The sequence below is a fragment of the Arachis hypogaea genome, chromosome 14 (assembly GCF_003086295.3).
Source record: "Arachis hypogaea cultivar Tifrunner chromosome 14, arahy.Tifrunner.gnm2.J5K5, whole genome shotgun sequence".
NCBI classification, from domain to species: domain Eukaryota; kingdom Viridiplantae; phylum Streptophyta; class Magnoliopsida; order Fabales; family Fabaceae; genus Arachis; species Arachis hypogaea.
In genome coordinates, this window is record NC_092049.1 from 68,592,006 (window position 1) to 68,599,613 (window position 7,608).

The 7,608-nt window shown below is 39.7% G+C and overlaps 1 non-coding gene across 1 annotated transcript; it reads left to right on the top strand.

Annotated features, from left to right (window-relative positions):
• Nucleotides 1-626: 626 nt before the first annotated feature.
• On the top strand, nt 627-733 carry LOC112745120 (small nucleolar RNA R71). The gene has a single exon (XR_003173064.1). It is a non-coding gene; the product is annotated as a small nucleolar RNA R71 (small nucleolar RNA).
• Nucleotides 734-7,608: the final 6,875 nt, after the last annotated feature.

The following is a 7,608-nucleotide window of genomic DNA, read 5'->3' on the forward strand; positions in this document are numbered from 1 at the left end:
TGTGGTGAGGGTTGGTTGGAATTGGGTTGTTGAGAGTGGTTGTTGTGGTTTTGGTATGGTGCATGTGTATAAGTGTTTTGTGTGGTCTGGTATGATTTTTGGCTGGAGTTTTGGTGAGTGGAGTTGTTATACTGGTTTGGATTGTGAGGTTTGTGTTCTTGGCCTTGGCTTTGTTGGTTCCCCGACCCAAAGTTTGGGTGGCTCCTCCAACCAGAGTTATAGGTTTTAGAGTATGGATCATTAGCTTGCCTAGATGAGTTTCCAAGGTAATTAGCTTCCTCCTAGTTAACTCCCTCTTCTGTCTCCAACTATTCTTGGGGTGATGGTTGAGTGTGGATAGCTGCAGCCTGATTCTTTTCCATTTGCTTGGTCAATTCAGCCAGTTGCTTGGTGATCATCTTATTCTAGGCCAGGATTGCATCCATATGGTTTAACTCTAAGACTCCCCTGTTGTTGCTCCTATCTGAGGCATAAAAGTACTCATTGTCAGCCACTGTCTCTGTAACATCAATGGCCTCTTCAATGGTCTTCTTCTTATTTAGGGAACCTCCAGATGAGTGGTCTACAGCCTTCCTTGATTCACAATTCAGCCCTTCATAAAAGATGTGGATTCGCACCCACTCATTAAATATATCAGGGGGCATTTCTTTGTCAAGTCTTTGAATCTCTCCCAGGCTTCATAAAGAGTTTCACCATCCTGCTATCTGAAAGTCTGCACTTCAGTTCTTAGCCTGTTTAATCTTTGTGGAGGGTAGAAGCTTGTTAAGAATCTGTTCATTACATCTTCCTAGGTGTTCAAGCTTTCCTTGGGAAATGACTCTAGCCATTTTGATGCTTTGTCCCTCAAAGAAAATGGAAACAGTAGCAATCTATAGGTGTCAGGATGAACACCATTAGATTTAACCGTGTCACATATCCTTTGGAATTTAGTGAGATGCTTATTAGGATCCTCTTGTGCACTTCCTCCGAAAGAACAGTTGTTCTGGACAAGAGTTATCAGCTGAGGATTCAATTTGAAATTATTAGCATGGATAGTTGGCCTTTGAATGCTGCTGCCACAATTTCCTGGATTTGGATTGATGTATGATCCAAGAACTCTCCTCTCTTGTCCAGCAGGGTTAGCTCCTCCTCTTCTGGCATGATTGTTCACCTCTCCTTCATGATGGTTTTCCATATCATCCTCCATGGTTATATCCAAGTCTTCCTCCTCTTCTTCTGCACCAACAACCCTTTTTCCTCTTGCTTCCCTCCTTAATCTCAGGAAGGTTCTTTCCGGTTTACTATAAAAGGAAGTTGAGGTTTCCTTTCTCCTACTTGTCATACAATGAACAAGTACAAGAAACAAAAAGTGTAGAGTCTACTAAAACAGAGTATAGTTTGCTTGGTTAGAGCAATTTATCAAATAGTTAGTAGGTTAGCTTGCTGGAAAGTAAAGAAGTAAGGTAAAATTAAAGAGAAATAACTAACAGAAAATTGTAGATAATAAACTGAACAACTGAAATTAAAATTCAATTAATCAAAAGAAAAGGTAAAGCGCTCAATCTAGTTATCCTTCAATTTAGTAATTGTCAATATAAAACCAATCCCCGGCAACGGCGCCATAAACTTGATTCGCTCGGAAACCGTCTCTCAACAAATTTCCTACCAGCAAGTGCACCGGATTGTCGTCAAGTAAAAACTCACTGTAGAGTGAGGTCGAATCCCACAGGGATTGGTAGATTGAGCAATGTTAATTGGAGAATTATGCTAGTTGAGCAAAATCAGAATTGAATTGGGAATTGCAGAATCTTAAATTGGCGGGAAACTTATATTGCAAGAAATTAAATGGTAGAAATTAAACGGCATGAAAGTAAATGACAGAATCTTAAATTGCTGGAAATTAAATGGGAACGGGGAATTAAGCATGAAATTAAAGAGCAGAAAGTAAATAGAATGGGTAGATTAGAGAAGGGGAATTCATTGGATTCAGGAGATGTATAATTCTCCGGATCAAATTCATTTTCATCTCTTCCGCAATCAATGCATTCATTGATCTCCTTGGCAATCTTAAGTGATTAGATCCCAATTCCTTGGTTCACCAGTCTCTCTAAACATGAACAATTGCCCAATTCCTTGATTTAAGTGCTCATGAGAAGAGATAAAGTTTGGTCACTGATTATACCACACAAATTCACAGATCAAAGTGTTGGTAGGATTACATGTCACTATATCCATCCAAACCCCAATCTAATCCAATGTGAGAAAGCATTTCTAGCATGATCTCCTCATTCCTCTCCCAAGGTTCTGAGGAGATCCAATTATGAATAGCTTCTTTCCCAAGATAACTATCCAATTGGATGAAGACCGAAAGCTTTCTAGCAAAATCAAGAGAAAAGAAAGAAGAAGATGAATAAAAATTACTATTGATCCATTGAATTACACAGAGCTCCCTAACGCAATGAAAAGGGGTTTAGTTGTTCATAACTCTCAAAATGGAAATTCTAATTGAAAGATTCATTGCAAAAGAGAAATCAACAGAAAGTAAATGTGCAGTAAGTGTACCAGTCAAAAATTGGGAAAAAGGTCCCTCTAACTTAAATTCTAAACTATTTACACACTCTCTTCCATTGAACTTCAATCTCTGAATTGGGCTTTTGGCCTTGGTAGAATTGGGTTGAATTGGCTCCAATTGGTTCCCTTTGCTGTTGAGAAGAGATTGGTTTTGAATTGCAGAGTCTGATGCTTCACGTTGGGGTCAACGTTTGATGGCCAACATTGACTCAAATGCTCTTCAGAAAAACCAGAGAAACTTGCTGTCATTGGCGTTTGACTCAACGTTGGAGGGCCAACATTCTGCTATCCACGCATGCGCGTGCTTTGCGCGTTTGGGCATAAGGGGTAAAAATTCTCATCCACACGTACGCGTGCTTGACGCGTGCGCATGGATGCGAAGATTTCATTTTACAGCTTCAAAACCAAGCACGGAACGTTGGCTTCAGCGTTGGACCTCCAACGTTCCCTCCAACGTTAGCATTTTCACGCGTGCGCGTATTCCATGCTTACGCGTGATTCGCCCTTCTTCCCAACCACGCGTACGCGTCACTGCTACATACATGTCGATTTAAGTTTTTCTAATCCAAATTCTGAGTTCTTCATCGCAGACGTTGGAGGCTGGCATTTGAGGCAACGTTGGACTCCAACGTTTGTTTAGTTACGCATACGCGTGACCCACGCTTACGCGTGGATGGTCGATTTTGCCATTCCACATGTGCACGTGACTCACGCTTGCACGTGGATTTGAAAATTTGGCCTTTTCACGCGTACGCGTCATAGACGCGTACGCATCACTCAAAAATCCATCAGCCCCAGAATTGATCATTTTGTCATAACGTTGGGGTTAACGTTGGATGTCCAACGCTCCCTCCAACGTGAGCATCAGTGAAATATGCAGAGCCTTGTTCTGCTTCTCTTCTAATGTTTGAGGCATTGTTGGCGGTCCAACTTGGCCACCAACGTTGCTTATTCTCCATCTTTTTTATGAACGGATAATTTATACCCTTTTTGGCATTATTTTTACATAGTTTTTAGTATGTTTTAGTTAGTTTTTATTATGTTTTTATTAGTTTTTATTCAAAAATCACACTTCTGGACTTTACTATGAGTTTGTGTGTTTTTCTGTGATTTCAGGTATTTTCTGGCTGAAATTGAGGGACCTGATGAGTATTTTGGAGGAAAAATAAATCTCTCCCAAAACACACAAATCTAACCGGCAAGTGTACCGGGTCGTATCAAGTAATAAAAACTCACAGGAGTGAGGTCGATCCCACAGGGATTGAAGGATTGAGCAATTTTAGCTTAGTGGTTGATTTAGTCAAGCGAATTAAGATTTGGTTGATGGTTTTGTGACTTGCAGAATTTAATTTGCATTGAAGTAAAAAGAACAAGAAATAAATTGCTGAAACATAAAGGACAAGAAATTAAATAGCAGAAACTTAAAGTGCAAGAAATGTAAATTACGGAATCTTAAAGTGCAAGAATTGTAAACAGCTGGAATTGTAAAGGGAATTGGGGAATGGATTTGCAGAATTTAAACAAGGAAAAGTTGAATTGCATTAAACAGAAGAGGGAAAGGCAGTTGAGCTTGAACCGGTTATGAAGCAGAAAAGTAAATGAACATAGAAAGGAAAGAAACAGAATGTAAATTGGGGATTTGGATCTCAGGACCCAGAGACTAGAAAACCAAGTCTAGATCTCAATGCCTTCCTAGATCCAACAAGAACAAGTGCAAAGAAAATGTAAATTGCAAAGAAAAGATGAAGAGCAATTAACCGGAAATGAAATTCAATTAACAGTAAAGAAACAGAGAGATCCAAGATTGAGATTGAAACAGAATTTCTTCAATTCTCCAATCCAAGATCCAAGACAAGTGTAAATGAAATTGAAAGCAATGAAAACAAAGAAATTCAAGTTCACTCAATAACAAAAGCTCTCTGAAAACTATTATGAAAATTCCAAAAAGAAAGCTCCCCGAAGAACTTGAATCCTATCCTATTTATACACTTTCAAAAATGATCTTCAAGCCTTGAGTTGGGCCTTTGCTCTTGGTGGAATTGGGTTGAAAGAGGCCTTGGTTGATTGCTCTTGAAGTTTGGAGAAGAACCGAAGTGAACCAATTGAACCGGTTTTGAGGTTAGCAAAAGTTGGACCAAAAGTTTGAGCCGTCTAACTTTGGCTCCAACTTTTCATATCAGTTAGCACATTTTTCTGATATCAACGTTGGTGCCAACGTTAGGGGTCTAACTTTGACCCTAACGTTGGCCTTGCTTTGTGTGCTAGTGGCGCCAACGTTAGCCACCAAGTTAGGGGGCTAACGTTGGCGCAAACGTTGGTGCCCAGGGGAGAAATTCTCAAGTTCCAATGTTAGCCTCCAAGTTAGGGGGCTAACGTTGGGGCTAACTTTTGCTCCTCTTCCTTGAATATTCATGTGCCAACGTTAGCCTCCAAGTTAGGGGTCTAACGTTGGCGCAAACGTTGGTGCCCAGGGGAGAAATTCATGTGCCAACGTTAGCCTCCAAGTTAGGGGGCTAACGTTGGCGCAAACTTTTGGTGCCCAGGGGAGAAATTCATGTGCCAACGTTAGCCTCAAAGTTAGGGGGCTAACGTTGGCGCAAACTTTTGGAGCCCAGGGGAGAATTTTCAAGTTCCAACGTTAGCCTCCAAGTTAGGGGCTAACGTTAGGGCTAACTTTTCAACCAAAAGTTTGTGCAAAAGTTTGATGCTAACTTTAGGTCCAGCTTCTTGCTTCCTGGTTCAATTTCACTTATTCCATTGTCTTCTCTTTACTCCTAGCTATTCCTTCTTGCTTCAACCTTTCTCCAAGCTTTCTTCACCTATCATTAATCAACCAAACACATCAAAGCTATGCTCAAAATCATGAGATATTCATTCTTTCATAATATGCAACAAATATAGCATAAAACCTCATGAAATGGCATGAATTCATATATGGTTGGTTCAATCAAGGGAAACATGAAAATCTACTCAATTAGCTTGCTTGTAGCTCAAGAAAGTGCATAATTCTAATGAAAACAAAAGAAAAAGACTAGCTAAAATAGGCTAGGATGACTTGTCATCACAACACCAAACTTAAAGTTTGCTTGTCCCCAAGCAAGAAATGAATTATGCTCAGAGATTCTTTCAATTAAGATGGATTTAGGAATACTTGTACAGTGCAGTGAGTGAAGTGATCAAGTATCAGTGGGGTGAACTCTAAATCATATGCTCATGCAAGGGCTTCAGTGCTCACTAGTCCTCACATATTGGGAGTCTTAGGTCTTAGGATTTTCATCCAAATGGTATCATGGAGGTCTCTTTATATGTAATCACCTTGAAGCAGCTTATAGTTTCTGTGCTTTGGCCTCGACTCTAAGTATCATGTCTCAAAGCGGCTCTTTAGATAAGCTTTCAATCAATACTCCTAAACCAGTTGGTTTTAAGGTATTAGGTGTTAAAGCACCCCCAAGGATTTACTTGCTCAAGCCTCTTTCTTTGACACAACTCAACCACAAGCATTTTACTAGGCTTCCAACTCTTTGAGTCATTGTTTCTTCTTTCTTTTCTGCCTAGTAATTGATGCTCAGAGCCTTGGGCCATGTTCTTTTTGTTTTTGCATTTTCTTTTCTTTCTTTTTTGTTTTGTTTGCTGCTTCTTGGATCAATAGATTTTTGAGAATCTCCACAATACTTCTCTGAACTTCATGTCCCGCCTATGAGCTCCCATGCAAGTTTTCACAAGCATGCAACCTCAATACAAGATCATACAACTAGAACCACCACTTCTCCCAATCTTTTGCTTGCCTCAAAACTGATTGATTCCTCAATCTTTCTTTTCAAAGAACTTTCATGTGATGCATTTCTTGAAAATTGAGTGCAAACAAGTTTTGAAGATAAGAATGTTGTGAATGATCAAGCATCTTGCTTATTGAATTATAAAGAAAGACTATGCTATGCAGGCAGGCAGGGCAAATAAGGATACAGTCCAACTTTCAATTACAGCAATATTTGATGCAAAACAATTACTTAACAATACAACCTGTTGAAGTTTACTTGCTTTCCTTCTTCTCATCATCATCATTGCTGGCCTTTAGGTTCATCTTTTGTTTCTTTGGTTGATGATGCTTAATCCTTCCAACAGCTTGTATGGACCTCTGCAATGATATTGAAAGTTGCTTGTTCCTCAAGCACTTGAAAAATGGTTAGCTTGCATGATTTATTTGTGGGCCTTTGTACTTACTTTGGTGTGGGAACACCAAACTTAGTACCTTGCCAATGCATCAGATTAACCATGTGTGAAACTCTTTTTCTTCTTTTTCAAAAGCAATAAAACTGAAAACTAGGAAACAGCAGAATAGTTAACTAGTTTATCCAACATGCTTGAAGCCAGCATTATGCAGAAGGTGAGAGTGTGTTTTATGATGAGATTTTGGTGGAACACCAAACTTAGAATCCTTCATTCTCCCTTAGATTGTTTTGGTGTGCAACACCAAACTTAGCTTCTTGCAATATAGATAAGACTAATTAACCTTTTTATTAAAATAGTTATGAATAGAAAACTACCTCGGGTTGGGTTGCCTCCCAACAAGCGCTCTTTTATTGTCACTAGCTTAACATCCTTCACTCTGTGCTCATGGAAGTTGAGGCTTCTGTTGCCTTAGGTTTCCTCCTCTTGCTATGGGCTTCCTTCCCTCTATTTCTCTTTCCATAGCCTTCTTATTTTCCTCCATGACTCCCTTCTCTTTCAACACAGCATCCTTTTCATGGCTCTTTGGGTTCAGAGTTCCCTTTTTCTCACCCAATTCAGCAAGGTTTTGCACTAATTGTTCCACCTGCCTTTCAAGTCTTCTGAGTGAAGTCTCCTGGTTCTTGCTTATCATCTCTTGATGCTTCTTTATTTCTTCCCACTCTATTGCCATCATTTCTTGAATTTTGATGGACCTTTCCATCAGCATTTCTAGAATATAGATCCTTTGAAAGGTTGGAAGTGGTTGTGGCAATTGTGGTGGTTGATGAAGGTCATTTTGAGCGAATGGTGAGGTAGGACGAGGTTGGAAGTGTGTGTGATTGTTGTTGT